This window comes from Maylandia zebra, linkage group LG17 (genome assembly GCF_041146795.1).
Source record: "Maylandia zebra isolate NMK-2024a linkage group LG17, Mzebra_GT3a, whole genome shotgun sequence".
Lineage (NCBI taxonomy): Eukaryota > Metazoa > Chordata > Actinopteri > Cichliformes > Cichlidae > Maylandia > Maylandia zebra.
The window spans coordinates 9,556,559-9,575,340 of record NC_135183.1 but is presented as its reverse complement, the minus strand read 5'-3'; the positions used below and the strand labels follow the sequence as shown (position 1 = coordinate 9,575,340).

Below are 18,782 nucleotides of genomic sequence, written 5' to 3'. Positions count from 1 at the left end.
GTAGTTTGTGCTGTGGTTGTGGTGGTCGGTGGTGCTGTTGTAGTGCTTGTTGGTGGTGCTGTTGTGGTGGCCGGAACTGCTGTTGTAGTGTTTGGTGTTGTGAGTGTGGTTGTCAGTGGTGCTGTTGTTGTGGTTGGTGGAGCTGTTGTGGTGGTCGGAGGTGCTGTTGTAGTTGGTGGTGGTGTCGTGGCGGTTGGAGCTGTTGTTGTAGTGGTTGGTGTTGTGAATGTGGTTGTCTGTGGTGCTGTTGTAATGGTCAGAGGTGCTGTTGTAGTGGTTGGAGGTACAGTTGTAGTGGTTGGGGTTGTCATTGTGGTTGTCAGAGGTGTTATTATGGTTATTTGTGGTGCCGCTGTGGTAGTCGCAGGTGCCGTTGTAGTGGTTGGTGGTGTTGTTGTACTGGTCATAGGTCCTGTTGTGGTAGTTGGTGCTTTGGTTGTAGTGGTTGGTGGTGCTGATGTAGTGGTTGGTGGTGCTGTTGTGGTGGTTTGTGGGGCTGTTGTGGTGGTTTGTGGTGTGGTTGTGGTCGTCGAAGGTTCTGTTGTAGTGGTTGGTGGTGTTGTTGTGGTGGTCGGCGATGCTGTTGTAGTGGTTGGTAGTTCTGTTGTCATAGTTGGAGGTGTTGTTGTTGTGGATGTCGGATGTCCACTTGCAGTTGTTGGTAGTGCCGTTGTGGTGTTTGTTGCTCCTGTTGTAGTGGTGGTTGCTGGCGTTGTGCTTTGTGCTGTCGTCATGACTGTTGATGCAAAAGTTTATTCTTATTTTTTAAATAGTTTTGAAGAGCGCCATAAATTAGTTTGACTTCCCAGCCCTAACACAAACTTTTACTTCATCACTACAGTTTTCATGTTGTACTGTGCGTATTATAGTAGACTAAAGCAATGGAACCGCTTTACTAATTATCCCTTTCATGCATTAATTCTGACAACCTCCATATATGTATATTAAGGATTGCACATACATATAAAATATATTTTACTGTAAAAACCTTGGTTGGAACCATACTGAATTTAACTAGATAAACATAAATACACACACACACACACACACATATATATATATACATATATATTACGGGTGCAACGATATTCGTATCGATATTGAACCGTTCGATACAGTGCTTTCGGTTCGGTACGCATATGTATCGAACAATACAACATTTGTAATTTATTTTATCAACTTTCCTTCTGACGATGCTGTCTGTGTGGAGCGCTCAGTGAATCTGCATTCGACTACTCCGCCTAGGCTGCACTGTCGAGCGCAGATCCACTGAGCGCTCCACACAGACAGCATAGTCAGAAGGAAGAGCGCAGGGCAAGCTAGCGAGACAGAAGTTAAGCTCTCCTTGCAACATGGCAAATTGAACCTCCCCCACCCTCATTCAGATGTGGCGTTTGGAATTATTTTGGTTTTCATGTGACGTATGACCCTGAAGGTAAGCGCGTCATGGACTAAAGTAAAACAGTATGTTGGATGTGCCACGCAATGCTCAATTACATGGGTGGGAGCTAGTGTGTTAGCGCAGTTAGCTCGTTAACGTGTTGGCCGTCTAGCCCCATGCACGGGGCTATCAGGGGTAGCTCGTTAACGGAGATTTGCCGTGTTGTGGCGTTAAGGTCATTTTAACGAGGTGAACCTGAAAGCACTAGTGAGAACACAACGAATATGACTGCACATTTACGCCGACATCATCCTAGTGCAAAGACAAAAACAACAAGCAAGCATGCTACAAACTTTACCCGAGTCATTTAGACAGCCGTTAGCACATGATTCTCCTTATGGGGACCTGATATGTTTAATATGCTGCTGAGAATATAGCCCAGAAGAAGCGGATAGTATAGCTTTTATTTTAGAAAGAGCCATTTCTCTGTAATAAACTCTCTTTTCCAAAGATGAGTGATTCCTCAATCAGATACAGGGCTCGCAATATCGCTAGCCCGACGTCCAGGGGCTAGCGATTTTTTCCAGTCGGGTACCAAAATCTATCTCTGCCCTGCCCGTCGGGCTATTGTAGGAAGGAAAAATATATGTCAATGCTTTTGCATTCTTTCAGAAATGCAGCTGGGTAATTATGTCATTGGCATCGGTGAGCCACTGTCAATATGTGACATATAGAAATCGCGTTTGAATTTGCACTTGTTTTTTTGCTTTCACTTTGCAATCGCGTGAACTGTGTATAGAGAGCGACAGCACTGATTGGTAAGTGATGATAATTTGTGCACCAATTCCTCTGACATCATCTTATTAATCGTTAGCTTACTATGCAAATATGACAAGTGAAATCTCCCGCAGCAAGCTTAAACATGTGAGAGGTTGATCGCGCAGAGAATCGCTGAGCTTATGTGAGTGCGTGTGTAAAAGCAGCAGGATATATATTTCAGTTCTGCTGAGCCAAATAAGACAGGTCAGGGTGAAGAAGTGACAGCCAAAGAAAAGCTTACCACAAAACGGAAAAGTTATGACAAATCAGACTATAAGGCAAAAAGAAAGTGCAGCTTTATGGTTTCATGGACAAAAGAATTTCTGTGGCTGCGATATGATGAGCTAAATAACCAGGGGTGCACATAAGTGGTCCGCAGGTGCGCATTCGCTGTCAAAATAAAAAACACGCACAAGGGTTAGGGTTAAATTTAAAAACTGTACTTTTGAGCTAAAATATATATTTATAATTTTAATAAATGACAAATTAAAAAGGCATGAACATTTTATTTTGTATCGAAAAAATATCGAACCGTGACACCAAAGTATCGAACCGAACCAAACCGTGAATTTTGTGTATCGTTGCACCCCTAATATATATATATATATATATATATATATATATATATATTAGGGGTGCAACGATACACAAAATTCATATGAAGAGAGAGAGTATGCATAGTATGCCGCTGGGACTGGATCACCGAAGGCTCGTTGCACCCCACAGTCAGGCAGCAGTTCCTCCAACTGTGGACTAAGCAGACAATTGTAGGCACCTGTGAGGTGTGGGCTTACACACGTTTCTTTTTCTCCTGCTCACCTTTTGTGCGTCGTTCTTTTGTCTCTGCACTCACTATCCCCTTTAACAGGTAAGCCTGGCGGCTGATAGGCCACCTCGGGGAACGCCCCCACCTCACAGGTGCCTACAATTGTCTGCTTAGTCCACAGTGGATTAGAAGAATATTGTGCAACAACACTAAAATACATAATATAAATATGAGGATAAAACCATGCAATATAAATATCACAATCAAATCATGCAAATGAAATCAACACTATGTACCAGTACACAGATTGATAAAACATAAAAACACAGATTTCCACTGTGTGACATTTACTCGCACTGTTATAACTGGAGCCTCGTCGTCTTGTCTCTCTTTATACTGTACTGTTTATAGCGGAGATGACAATAAAGTTTACTTTGACTTCAGCACAGCAGCAAGCAGGCGCACCGAGGGCTCTCGCGCTCACTTTGTAGAGTTTCGAAAAAACATCGGTGCAAATTATAAGTCTGTATCATAATGTCTGGTGTTTTCGTGTTTGTTGGTTTGTTTTTATTTTGTTTTATTTTGCGAGTTGGTTATTAGATGCTGCTCCAGCCAGCCAGTAAATCCCCTGCCAACCCGCTACTGGAGGTTGTCATAATTCATCCATGACAGGGTTAAATAACAATAATTGCAATGAAAATAACGTTGAAAGACCAGTGGGTGGCAGGGTATAGAGTGACACATGAGTGTCCAATGTAGTAGTTTATGTGCATGTATACATTCAACACTAACACAAATACAAGGAAACAGTCTTTGAATAGCTGTTCACGGTAGTGACCACTATGCGTGAAAGGGTTAATAATACCCTCTATATTATAATTTGATATGTTTGCTCCATGTATAATTTTAACTACTTCCTTTATTTTATTTTAATGTATAAATGCCACAAGAATTGTCTACCAGTCATATTAAACAATGCTGATCAGTCTTTTTACCATTTCATTTATATGGAATCTTTTGGTTTTCTTTGCACTTCCCTTTCGTCTCCATGGATATTGTCCAAAATGTATTATCCAGAATGCAATCTAGAGCTGTTGATCCATCCATCTCCGACCCAATTTACTAAGGTACTGTATTATTTTATACATGTAACCTAAATGTGCATTGGGAATGATACTTTCTTCTAGCTCTAGTGCATGTACTTACCCTGTCGTTACTCAGTACTTTGAAATGGCTAACAGCTAAACAACAATTCAGTCCAGGTTTGAGCTTATTTGTGGAAATATGGAATAAATATGGAAGTCGTCTGGACAGTTGACATTTTGTTTTTATGAGAATATTAATTATTTTTTGAGGATGCACTGAAAGCATGCAGTTATCCTGGAACATTTATTTACTTTAAAATAAATATAATTTAGTTCTTACTATCCCACAAACAATGATACAGATATGACTTGTAATAACTACTTACTCTGTGCTGCATGAAAATGTCCAAGCAGTATTATCCAGCAAATAATTTTTCTTTCCATGATGGTTGTAGTTACTTCTCACTGCTCTCAGCACAGACTGTTTTTATGTCTGATTGTGCATTGTACTTAGATCATGAAATGCTCCTCCCTCCACTATTCAAAGGAATGTTTAAGGATTTGTGACAGAGACAACGTTCATAGAAACCGAAAACAATAGGTATGTGCACGGGAAAATACATATCTGTGTAATGTAGGACAAATTCATTTTTACTTTTTAATTATTTATTAATATTATCACACACTTACACTATAGGCCTTGCAGCATCACAGGGTGGCAGTCCAGTTTCAACAGTAAATGTCACTACAATCTCTACAAGTTTAACTTAGTTTGCCGTATCTGGTAGTGTCTGATTTGTAGCGTCTTCATGATCTTATTAAGTAAAATTCTCATTCTTATTGTAGGCTATGAATGGAAGCACTCTGTAGGAGTACATCACTTAGTGTTTATGAGTCATAGGCAAAGGGTTGTATTTGAATTTAACAAAGACACAATTAGTAACACAAAACATAGAATATAAATTGTGAATTGTAGATTAGATTTAAGAAATCCCAACAGTTTGTGTACATGCAGTCAAATTAGTTGTTTTATTTTGACCTTACTGCTGGTGGGTGGGTATAAAATGAAACTGAAAGTACGCAGCTAAAGCTAATTCCTAAACCCAGAATTTTGAAAGCACAACTGGGTTAATGTGTTAGTGCTGTCAGCCAACTAAAATGCCATTGCAGTTAGCAACTAAAGCTATTCGTGTGGCAGTCAAACAGGTTTTTCATTGTGTGCTGGGATTTTTCCTTTCATAATGACTTTTAATCAAATAGAAAGTTTGTTACAATCAACTTTGTTAATTCTATCTGTTTTCTTTTATTTATAGCTACATTCATTCCGTGATGTGCCAAGTGTGTTCAGTTGGTGAACCAGTTTAGCACCCAGACTCTTCAACTACAAACAATGATCAAATCACCTCAATTATACTTATCTAACTAACCTACTCTGAGTTAATGCTGATTTTGTTCTCATCTTTGGTAAGGAGAGGTCGGAGGAAGGATGACCACAACTGGATCAGAAGATGCACTTATCCCCATGTACTGTGTTGATTACAATCACAGAACAGGAAAGCAGCATCCCCTGGGCATTCAGTGAAAGTACAATGTAAATCTTTCTGAGTTAACCCCATCTAACATGGCAAAAATGAGCAGAGAGGACAATGAAAAACATGCAACCAATTTGCAGGTTCAAAGGTCAGGCTGGGTCAGTCCGTCTAGTGTCTCTGGAACCTTCAATGTCTTGAGTCCAAGCTTCAGAACTGCTGATTTCACAGAAGACAAAAGGGAAGAGAAAGCTTTTTTCCACATACGTGATTTAAAGAATCAGAATCAGAATCAGAAACTTTATTGTCATTGTCATGAGAACAACGAAATTAAGAATGGTCCCCGATCATTGCATCATCCCTAGCAATATCAAAATATAAATAAAACAATAAAATTCAATAAATAAAATTAAATTTAAAACAGAGTTTAAACCTTGAACTTTAAAATCACTTCACTTTTTAAAGTTGCATCTTTTCTATAACAGAGAGAAAATTCCACCACATTTAAACATTTGGTCAGACGTGATAATAATTTACTACATGTTTCATTTAGTTTAAATACTCTTACTTCAGTTACACATACACGTTTCATTAAGAATAAAAATGCTTTATTATTGGAAAATAGGGAAAATCTCTGTTTTAACACTTTGATCATTTTTATTCACATAAGGCTCTCAGCTATGATGAGAAAGGTCAGACAGGGACAACTACAGTCTTATCAAACTCGCGTTTGATCCACGATGTGAAGTTGAAACAAAGTTGGTGAACTGGTGTGCTTATTTCTCAAATTATATGAATGTTTCTAAACTTGTTTTTCTAATACTCATTTTATTAATTTACTGTAAGTAAATAATAAATTGGACTGATAATTCATGTTAGAACATATATTAATATTTAGGATACAGTGTAGATTTATAGGCTGAAATCAAAATGGTGGAACATGTGTTGACGGTAAAGAAAAAGTAAACATATGTTTTATGTCATGGCCCCCGTGTCTACCCGGGTGGCTCTGCAAGGCTACATGTTTTGTTTTGGTTTTGCTCTCTCTCTCTCATTGCTCTGCCTGGGTGGTGCTCACTGTTATCTTCTGCTTCTTTGGCCCATGCTCCTGCTCATAATCACACACCGGTGATACATCATGTTCTCGGGCAACTTCTTAAGGCACTGGCTCTGAGCTGGACTTTGAGTTTTGATACGTTAGTGTAAATCCAGCTTGGTGAATTCTAGTATGTTCATGTGTGTACCTATTCATGACTCTGTGCTTAGACTCCCCGAACCTTGGAACCTTAAGCGTGGATTTGGGCAGTTTGAAGTGGCATGTGTGGGATCTCTCAAACAGAGCGAACGAGTGAGAAGGATCGGTTTCTCTTCCTCGAATCTTTCCTGTGGACCACTGGAACCCCTGGCTTTCCCCCACCTATGTTCTGCACCTGGTGTTTTTGTGTAAATAAAAGAACTTTTAACTTGTGATTCTAGTCTGTGCCTGAGTCTGATCCGCTTGCCGCAACAATTCAAGTAATAGACTGTATGTCATGGTTACATCATATAGTAAATATGTTAAAATAAATAAGAAGCCATACTGGCTCGGACGTCACCCGGATTAACAAGGTTCATGTCAGGTGTTGAGGAACCAAGGCACCCTGATGAGAAGTGGACTACTGGAACAAGATGGGGAAGAGTGTCACAGAACACGGAGTGTTCAGGTAACAGGACCCCAAAAGCGGACTCAGCACACCGCAGCTCAGAACTATGTACAAGTTTTATTTAACTGAGGAATATTTTTAACATAGCTAAGGAAATGAAAAACTAAGGCTCATGCCACGGGGGTAAACGAGGAGCGTGGAGCCCAGGAGCGCCGTAATCGGGACTGTGGGGAAACTGCAACAGAAAGGGGAGACACAGTTAACAGCACGCAGGTTGTCAAGAAATGAACAGCTAGACTTCATAAGTTGCCGAGGCTTACAGGTAGAGCAGGACCGTGGAGCTTGGAGGGGAGAGGCGCCCGTGAAGGGAATCCTAGGGAGGGAGGCAGTCAGGCAGGAGGACAGGCAGGCCACAGGCTTCCACGCCGAATGCTGGTCACACTGGGAGGAGACTTACGGACTGGCGAGGAGAAGCCGTCAGAGCTGGCTGAAGTAGTCCTCCGGTGATTGCCTCAGATGAGACGCAGGTGGTTAGGAGGCGGCCCAGCCCAAGGGTGTGGCCACCGCAGCCTCCCACGGCTCCCTGGATGCCGAGCCACGGGCTGTGACAAAGGGACGAAAATAGGGTGCTGTTGGAATGCTACTAGGCAAGTAGCCCCAGCAGAACAGGTTACATGAATTGGAGCACTAGGTGGAGTGACTCCCAAGCTAGGCAAGTAGCTGCAGCACATCCCGGAAACAACATCTGAGCTGTCAGTCCAGAAAAGTGCAGTCCTAGGAACAGTAAAGATAGTGTGCAGGACGCTCAAGCTCCCAGGCCTCTGATAGAGGACCTGAGCCTGAAGGATAGACTGCCCGCAGGGGTAAGAGGGGAATATATCTTCCATCCATCCATCCATCCATCCATTTGGTTCCGCTTATCCTTTTCAGGGTCGCGGGGGGCGCTGGAGCCTATCTCAGCTGTCATAGGGCGAGAGGCGGGGTACACCCTGGACAGGTCGGCAGTCTGTCGCAGGGCTAACACACAGAGACAGACAACCATTCGCACTCACATTCACTCCCGCATTCACACCTATGGGCAATTTAGATTGTTCAATTAACCTATCCCCACAAAGTGCATGTCTTTGGACTGTGGGAGGAATCTTTTTTTAATTATATACATAAATGACCCCTTCTGTTTACCTAACTAACAATTTGGTCTATGGAAGTGTTGCATGCAGAGGGTTGGATAGTGTTCTGCTGTCTGCATTTCAGCATTATTAGTTGACACTTGGTGTTGTTTATGATATCTAATAGTTATATTTCAGAACTAGGGAACAGCAGCATGACCATTTCAACAAGAATGCTTACTTACAACACTATTTCCAAATCAATCATGGGAAGTAGTGTGCAAACAAGGTTCAAAATCATGGTTACACAAACATGGGCACATCCTCAGTGCTTTTGAATTCCATAAGACCTGGGACAACCAAACTGTCGTGAAACACATCAAAGATAGCTTTGCTAAACCCATTTGAGAGGATGTCAAGCAAAATACTATTGTTTATTGATACTGTGTGTATTCGTGTAATGAGTGTTACAAAATGAAGAAGCCAAAGATATAAATCATTATTATTTAAAACATGAAATACACCAGTAGCGTTTTAAGGTCTGTGATACACTGAACAGAAGAAGTCACGTTAAAGGTGACGACCCTGGCACAAGCAGTGATGAATAAAATGATACTGGCAACAAGTGGATTGCCAGGAGTGTTGGTAAAAGGTGAAGAGCAAAGCAAGGAAGTGATGGGAGCAGCATTTGTGATCAAGCCTACATGGCAAGAAGTGATTACATCCCTACCATGTGTGTATGTGTTATGTGTTAGTCCCCATAGTGAAATAGTTTCTCTGCATTTAACCCATTCACCCAGTGAAGCAGTGGGCAACCACCAGTGCAGCGCCCGAGGAGCAGTGTGTAGGGACGGTACCTTGCTCAGGGGTACCTCAGGGTAGCCGTTCAGTGGAGTCGAAACCCTGACCTTTCGATCATGGGGCCACCACTCTACCTACTGAGCTATCCCTGCCCTTTAACCCTTTAGAGCCGGTCGGAGCGGGCACGCTCTGTTTTGCGTAACTATTTTTAAATCCCGGTAGCTCTGCAACCACGTAAGCTAGCGCAATAATTTCTTTTGCATATGAAACCGGAGGAGTTGTACTTACATCTTATGCCATCAGCTTGTCCTCGGTCACGGTTTCCTTCCACTTAAAGCTTTGCATAAACTGCATAAAAAGCACTTGCAGCAACAAAAACATAATATTCCAGAAACACGCTTTGCCGATCCGATCAGCTGTTCATAACACTTCCTACGTTGGAATAGACGTCAGCGCGAACTTTTGCATGTCCGCCATTACCTGCCCGAAACCGGAAGTGACATCATTTTCGCGGAAATGTAGTTCGTTTTACCATCAGGGCCTGAGGGCCTATACTGGTCTTTTTAAGAGTTATCTTTGACTTTATGACTTTCTGTGTCGTTTCTGGGATGCTTAGGACTCATATTGCACTGCTAGAAATAGTTTATTTTGATGCATATGCTGCTTTTTTTGCAAATTTGCAGTATAATATTTATTTTCGTTTTTCCTGCAGTATATAAAAATTGGTATATTTCAAAAATAGAACTATGAAGACACTCAAAATAAATTTCCTGTGGTAGGAAACTATTTTGTGCAACTTTCTTGTATTTACAGTTTTGAGGGATAAGCCTCTTAAATTTCTCTAACTAGAAATATATGTTAAAAAAGCAAAAACGATTTTCAGTTTTTTTGTAGTTTATTGCACTTTTTTGCAATTTATGTAATTACTATGCACTTAATGAATACATATTATTAAAATCTGGGCTATAATTGTTGTATTGATGTATAGCAACTTCAAATGCTCCCAAAAATGGCACCACACCATGTAAAAATATAATATAAGCTCTGGCGGACTTGGTTCTATGGTAGGTCTTAAAGGGTTAACCATGAGTGTTAATGATGAAGATTACTCTTCATATTTAACTCTAATGGCATCTCTTTCTGGCAGTTCTTCAGATGATAAGCATTTTAATCAAGCTATTATTGTGAGCTTGGAGAGTCACATGTGAGCAGCAAACCCACAGAATTTGAGTTTGATTATAGCTTTCCAGAAATGTCAAATCAACATAAAACTTTGGCTTTAAACCTCTGTGATGAGTATGACACATAAATTGCATTAACTGGTTATCCATGACCGGTTTCTCAAATTCTGTAACATGATTACGTGGTTGATGTATTTAATTTTGTGTTTTATTTTCAGTTTTTAGTGCAGAAAAAGTGCAAGTTCAACAGATACTGCCGGAGCAAAATTAGCAAAAAAAAAACAGCAGTGCAAATTTAATATAAAAGACGCTGCTGTGCAGAAGGAAGCCTTGCATGTCTCCAAAGGATATCTTATGATCACAACTTGATGATCTGTATACAATTCTCAGGTAAATTAGGCAAAAATGAGGAAGATGTTGATTTAGGTGGATGATCTTTTCATCTATCTCATCTAGCAACAGAAGAGCTGCTGAGCAGATGGTTGTTACCTTCTGGAGAGATTTTTTTTCCAGGATGCAGAAAGTAATTGGCAATTTAGTTTACAATAAACACATTTCTGAAATTTTTATATTACATAACATACTTGTATAACGGTGACTCCACAGCTTCCATTGCCCCTTAAGTATCCTCTCAGTTGTAATAACATTTTTACATAGTTCCTTGAGACTGTTGAAAGATGAAACGCATGAGTTACTAAAGTGAAAGGAAGAAGCAATTGTGTTGACGGGTATCTTTTGTAACTGGGAGGTTGAGGATCAGACGTCTTGGAGTTGCCTGCTACCACTAACGTTCTGAAGTTTCAATTGTCTTTATTTGCAAATCATTCACTATAAATAAACACAATGAACTTAGACATCGTGTCTGCATTTTGTGTCCATTCAGGAAAACAACTCAGACATGACACATTGGCAATTTATTTAGGCCAAGTGAGATAATATAAAGATACCTTAAAGCATATTGTTTTCATTTTCTGTTTTGCAGAATAAGAAGGACTTTCCAAATTACGGAAGATATTGGCCTTTGCAACAAGAGCAACTATGGTGCCACCTACTGACTTTTTCCCAGCACGCTCCATTGAGTTATTCATAGAGGAGATGACTGCTTTTCTACAGTAGTTTCCCTCTTGGCGACACGTTTGTTAACTGCATTAGGTTGCCAGTGACCTTTCATTATTGCATTACGTAACACTTCCAGGTCTGACAGAGTATGAACACATTATGCTGTATGAGTTTTTCGTGTTTCTCTTTTGTCTTAGTCTCGCTTGGAAAAATAAAAATGCATGACCATACTTTTCCTTACTGTGTATTGCTGCCTGAAATTGCGCATTAACTTGTCAAGGTTTTAATATTTCCAAATTCGCCTGCCTCAGTCAAGTTCCTTGTCAAATAAACATAATGTATAATCTATAATGTAGCTCATTCAGTGAATCCAAAAAGTTAAAAATATTTATGTGTCTTCATACAACTCTGAGTTTAGTCTTTCAAGTAAGTATATAATAGTTTGGCTGAAGCCATCAACACAGCAATGCAGGTCCAAGCGCCACCTAATCAACTTGCAGTTGCCATCAAAATGAATCTTAAGAGATCAGAAAGCGTTACAGTCCAGCATGTTTATTCACATTATTTAGTAGCAAATTATAGTGACCTCTATTTAAACACAAATTTGATTGATGAAAATTATGTGCATGTACTTCAACAACACCACACCTCAGTGGCATAAATGATATTTTTCCACACTACATTTACCATGCACAATTGATGTTATAGATTACAATTACGATGCAAAATAATAGATTAAACAACTCAGCAGTATATACATTAGAAGACATGTAAATTAATGTACTATGAATCAGAAATATACTTAAACAAGGCAATTTCTGTTTTTTGTTGTTCATTTACCTTATGTTAATCATACATATTACCTTCAGTAATGCTTTGAATGAAGGGCCTTTAATTATACTCGAGTCTTTTTATATGTTATGTTATTACCTTTAATCGCAAGGTGACCATTTCCTTCAAACCAGTTTGTCATGTAGCGCGGTATGGCAGGAGGGATTGGTCCCAAACAAAGGAATGAACCAAGGGAGACATCCTTACTGCAGTATCAAAATATCTAAACATAAAACTAAAAAAAATAGAAACACATAACTCAAACTAGGAAACTATGCCAGGAACAGAGAACTAGAAATTACCAGAAGCACGGAGGAAAAACAAGCAATGTGGGGTAACGACGCAACAGCAGACGGAGAAAAACAAAGGCCCTAAATACAGAGGAGGAACGAGGGAATGAGACAAGAGGAGAGCACAGCTGGGAGTAATCACACATAACAAGACAGGGAAGAAGGAAAACTGAAAACACTGAACATGGGACAAGGAACTATCAAAATAAAACAGGAAACACACAGACCGAAACACGCAATGGATGATTTAGGAAGAAACACAGGGAGATTTTGAAATAAATATAACCACTTAGGCAAAATTATCATCTTTATAGCATAAACTCTACCAATGTGCATCAGGCACGTGCAGAGGTGGGGCTTGAGCACCCGCCCCTTCCCTGATGGGTGCCCAAAGTGCCCTTTTGATAAGGCAACTTTTAAAAAAAAATTATTATTTTTTTTTATGTGTGTGTGCGTGTGGAGTCTTGTCTGTGCCCCTCAACAATAATATTTAACTATTAATCACAGTTTTGCTAAATAAAAGGATCTGGCTTGCATCAGTCACATGATCACATTTAACCAATGATCGCCCTTGACGGCAGAACGCGCTGGTTACGAGACGAGAACGAGCTCACAAAGAGCACGCGCATTTTTAGCGGTCCGGAGCTGTAGGAGAAACACAAGTTAACTCAGAGACACAGACTGATGCGACAAAACCAGTAAGTAGGTGTACAGCGTACACTGTAGTGTGTAGCACACAGGAGTATTAGCTTATTACGTACACGTTGGCAAGCTGTCTTGTTGCAACTGACGAACTGAAACAAACGAGCGTGCTGTGTGTGCAACAGCGTGACAAACATTACCTGTCCTTTTATTAACTGCACAAGTAGTGCTGGTCATAGCTGCTGGCTACCTGTGTAAGGCTGTCATGGGTCTGTAGCTCTGTCACCGTTTTAGGGAACATATTTAGTTTTAAAGCAAGTTACAGGGCTTTTCCTGCCTTTCTGGAGGGATTATATTTCACTAAAAAACGATCTAATATGCATGTCCACATAATTATGCATTATTGTAATTATAATATATTAAAAAACACACACTGTATTTTAAAGAACATACATTAAGAAGCAGATTATATTAGATTTATATTTTAAATAAGCCAAAATTTGGATTTTACAGCAGTAAAATGATTGTATCTCTACAGTTTAAAAATGTAATAAGCTTTGCCCCTGCACAGAGTGGATAGTGAAACAAATGGAATCATCATAAATACATTATTTCATATTTATTACTCCCCCCTCCCCATTGCTTTATTATTGTAGCTCTAGTAATAAATAATAATGTAAGGATTCTGGATCAGCACCGTGATGCCCATAGTATATACAGTATTCTGAAGAAGGTCTAAAATGTCACTGTGTGCGCGTGCATGTGTGTGTTTTATGTATATAGATTTTTTAAAAATTATTACTCATGATATAACATTGTCCAGACATGCCTGGTAAGGACATGAGGAGGAAACAGCAGGAGCTGTGTGAGGCTACTAAAGGCAGTGCTATAACATTTTTCTGTCATCATTTTATTTTAGATTAAGTGCAAGAGTTGTTAGGTGTGGATAATTAGATTATAGTTTATTGCAATAACAAGTTGTGCCTTGTTCTCAGATAGACAGCAAGTGGAGAGTGATATATGAAATGATGGGATGGAAGGAAGAAGAGAAGCAAAGAGTGATTCACAGGCAGAGCCTAAATTATTTCTCACAGTTTTTTGTTGCCTTATGGTTCCAAGCGCTGTCACCAATCTTTGCATTTTGTTATTATCTCATGACACTTGTTTAATCAGCTACCATCTCTCCTATGGACTTTTTAATGTCTACAGTCTCAGATCAACACAGCCCTGCCCTTCCCATATTAGATTCTTGATGAATGTGTGTTGTTGTTATTCAACCTGGTTCAATGTGCCCCTTTTTAACTTTGAGCACCCGCCCCTTTAAACCTCTCTGCACGGCCCTGATGTGCATGTTCCAAAACTGTATACTTGACTGAAGCTCAGATATTAAGGGAGAGAAGTTAGAATTTAATAATAGAGAGGAATAGCACTTTGTAACCTGAATACCTCTTTATACTAAACGGGAGGTTTTTTTAGCCATGAGGAGTTACTCACACGTATAGGCATTAGTTCATTTTTATTCAAATTTATCCTATATCAAAAGAAGGATGGATTTTTCTTGACCATTCTCTCCAGACTGCAATGATCCCTGATGCTTGTGTACTTTTTCCCACCATATTTTTCCATTTCAGTTTATTTGGTATGCTTTGATACAGCACTATGTAAACAGGCAGCTTTTCTGCAATGACCTTCTGCGGCTTACACTCTCTGAGGGGATTGTCAATGGTTGTCATCTCAATAACTATCAACCACCTCTTTTCTTTTGTTAAGTTTGACTATCAAGGCAAGCAACCAATAAATCCTGCCTGATTCTTAACTGTTCTGTTGTCTTCCTCCTTCATTGATTGTGGTTGTCCAGTGTTGCTGTCTCCTTCCTACCTTTGCCTCCACCATGGTGGGGGGGACGTAACACAAGTGGGGGCTCGTCCGGTATCTTAATTAGCCCTGCTACAACTGAGGTACCTTCTCAGGACCCCTTAGCTTCCCCTGGACCCTCTGCTAATCCAGCTTCTCCAGAGAGAACTGAAGAGCAAGCTCTACTTGCTACACCTCCGGCTGCCCAAGTTAAATCAGATGTGGCTCCCCAAACTCTGCCTCGCTTTAAGCCTTTCACTCCAGAATCCCAAACATCTAGCAGGGATGCAAAGCTTAAGGTTCGCTTATTATGTTTACAGTTGGAGGCACAGGAGAAGTTGAAGGTGCGTAAAGCAGATTATGATCTCCGGCTGGAGATCCGTAGGCTTGCGATAGAAGCTGAAAAAGAAATCAGGTTAAAGCAGCTTGAAGTAGAAGCACTGAAGGTGTCATCAGGGCAGAAAACACATGCCACTAAAGAAATCCCAAAAGTGTCCCCAGAAAGTTTTGATATGAGCAAAAATATTGCTCTGGTACCTACCTTTCGTGAGACTGAGGTAGATTCATATTTCAATGCTTTTGAAAAGGTAGCTACTGCTCTGAACTGGCCAAGAGACATGGCCTATTTTACTTCAGTGTAAATTAGTGGGCAAAGCTCAGGAGGTAGTAGCTTCACTTTCGCTAGAGCAGAGCATGAAATATGAAGTGTTGAAGGAAACAATTGTACGTGCCTATGAACTGGTACCTGAGGCCTACAGGCAGAAATTTAGGAACCACAAGAAGACCAGCAGTCAAACATATGTGGAGTTTGCACATGAAAAAGGGGCTCTTTTTGATAAATGATGTGCTGCTAACGGAGTTGGGGATGATTATGAGTCTCTGCGCGAGTTAATGCTACTGGAGGATTTTAAAAATTCATTACCTGAGAGACTCATAATGTTCTTAAATGAACAGAAGGTGACATCAATGTCAAAAGCAGCCGTGTTGGCCGATGAGTTTGTGTTAACACATAAGAATGTTTTTACCCCTATTTCCCATCCAGATAGGCCCACAGCCTTGCGCTCAGCCAGTCTACTGTCATTGTCCAGGGAGTAGAACTTGGATTTGTATCTGCCCCTTTGCACACTATTCACATTCAGTCTTCCTTAGTCAGTGGGATTGTTAAAGTGGCTATTCGTTCTGCATTACCTATCCCAGGTATTGACTTCATCCTAGGTAATGACCTTGCTGGAGGCAAAGTCATTACCTAGGATGCTTGTCTAACACTTCCGTTCCTGAAGTGTTAGACAGACCCGAGCTGAGTCTGGACTCTGACTCAGCCAAAGACCAGCCTGCCATTTTTCCAGCTTGTATAGTTACGAGGGCCCAGACAAAAAAGTATGGCCCTGACTTGGCCGATTCCTTTATGACGTCAGATCCCTTTGGTGACGTGATCACATTTACCTCTGGATCTAAGGTTCAGGCCAAAGTTCCACCTGCTGACAAAACACAACCAATCCTGAATTTGCCAATCTCCTGAGAGGAGTTCATTACTGCACAGAAAAATGATGTAACCCTGTCCAAGTGTCATTCTTCTATCCTCAGTCAACAGGATGCCAAGAAGAAAAAGCTTGCTTACTTTTCAGATGAAGGTCTACTGATGCGCAGATTTACGAGTGAGGTCTCAGAAGACGCAGACTGGTCTGCAGTTTATCAGGTGGTTGTACCTACTGCCTATCGTACCCAGGTATTGTCCTTAGCACATGGCCATTCATGGTCAGGACATTTGGGGGTTAACAAGACATACAGCAGAATTCTGAAACATTTCTTCTGGCCAGGACTGAAATCTGATGTTGTTCAATACTGCCATACTTGCCATGTATGCCAAATGACTGGCAAGCCAAACCAAATAATCCCACCAGCTCCTCTCTGTCCTATCCCAGTAGTAGAGAAGCCATTTCAAAAAGTGATTGTTGACTGTGTGGGGCCTCTACCTAAATCTAAAATTGGAAACCAGTTTCTGTTGACGGTCATGTGCGTTTCAACTAGGTTTCCTGAAGCAATCCCACTACGGAGGATTACAGCTCAGATTGTTGTCAAAGCGCTGTTGAGATTCTTTTCAACCTTTGGTCTGCCTAAGGTTGTGCAAACAGACCAAGGCACTAACTTTAAGTCTAGAGTATTTGCCCAAGCCCGGAAAACATTAGGCATTGAACACATAACCTCGAGTTCTTACCATCCTGAAAGTCAGGGGGCGCTAGAGAGGTTTCATCAGACTTTGAAGTCCATGTTAAGGAAACACTGTTATAGTTCTCAACGAGACTGGGATGAAAGTGTTCCTCTTGTTTTATTTGCCTGTCGTGAAGCAACCCAAGAATCTCTGGGATTTAGTCCCAGTGAACTTGTGTTTAGGCGTGAGATGAGGGGTCCTTTAAAGGTTTTTAAAGAGGCTGGCTAATCTGGTGGATAACACCAAAAGCCTTCCAGAGTATGTCAAAACACTAAATGACAGGTTAAAGAGGGCTTATTCCTTAACAAGGAATGTACTAGCCACTTCACAAGCGAAAATGAAGAGACACTTTGATCAGCGGGCTGTTGACCGTTCATCCCAGCCAGGTGACAGAGTGCTCCTTCTCCTTCCGGTGCCCGGCTCCTCTCTTTCCGTTAAATTCTCTGGTCCTTATGTTGTAGAGAGAAAATTCAACAAGACCAACTACATTATTCATAACCCGGATCGCAGACGTCCTACTCGGGTGTGTCATGTCAACATGATGAAGCTGTACAACTCTCGTGAACCTTCCACAGATGGCACTGTGGTCCAAGAGCAAGTGGTTACATCCCCGATGGTTTCTGTGTCCAAGGTGGAGATTACTTCAGATGAAGATGGGTTGGTGTTACGGGGTGCTGAGCCTCAAAGTGCTCGATTAGGTAATTCTGTGATATTGTCAACACTATCACAATACCTGTCCCACCTTCCTGCTGAACAGAGCAATGATATCATAACACTCATATTGGGATTCCCATCTCTGTTCGATGACATCCCGTCCCAAACCACTGTCATAAATGGTAAATAGTAAATGGCCTGTATTTATATAGCGCTTTACTAGTCCCTAAGGACCCCAAAGCGCTTTACATATCCAGTCATCCACCCATTCACACACACATTCACACACTGGTGATGGCAAGCTACATTGTAGCCACAGCCACCTTGGGGCGCATTGACAGAGGCGAGGCTGCCGGACACTGGCGCCACCGGGCCCTCTGACCATAAAACATGATGTGGTGCTAACTAACCCTACACCAATCAAACATTGTGCTTATCGGGTTAGTCCAGCAAAGAGGGAAATCATAAAACAGGAAGTTGAGTATCTCTCTTCAGAATGGATTCGCAGTTCCAAGCTCCAGCTCTTGGAGTTCACCATGTCTCCTAGACACGAAGTCAGATGGAAACCCAAGATTCTGTACTGACTTCTGAAAGGTGAACTCTGTCACTGTCCCAGATGCACATCACTTACCTCAATCGATGACTGCATTGATGAAATTGGGCCTGCAAAATACATCACTAAACTTGATATGTTAAAAGGGTATTGGCAAGTGCCTTTGACACAGCAAGCATCTGACATTTCAGCTTTTGTCACTCCTGACCACTTCCTGCAGTACACAGTTATGTCTTTTGGTATGTGCAATGCCCCTGCAACATTTCACAGAGTGGTCAATAAAGTGTTGGGAAGCATCCCCAACTGCAGAGCATACTTGGATACATCGTTGTGTATAGCAGTGACTGGTCAACCCACATGGCTACATTGAAAGAAG

The 18,782-nt window shown here is 40.9% G+C and overlaps 1 long non-coding RNA gene across 1 annotated transcript; it reads right to left on the bottom strand.

Moving 5' to 3' along the window:
* Nucleotides 1-7,323: 7,323 nt before the first annotated feature.
* On the bottom strand, nucleotides 7,324-12,532 carry LOC143413365 (uncharacterized). The gene is made up of 3 exons (XR_013093999.1): nucleotides 12,304-12,532; nucleotides 7,544-7,825; nucleotides 7,324-7,458 (listed from the first exon to the last, which is right to left on the bottom strand). It is a non-coding gene; the product is annotated as an uncharacterized LOC143413365 (long non-coding RNA).
* Between the last annotated feature and the right edge of the window lie 6,250 nt (nucleotides 12,533-18,782).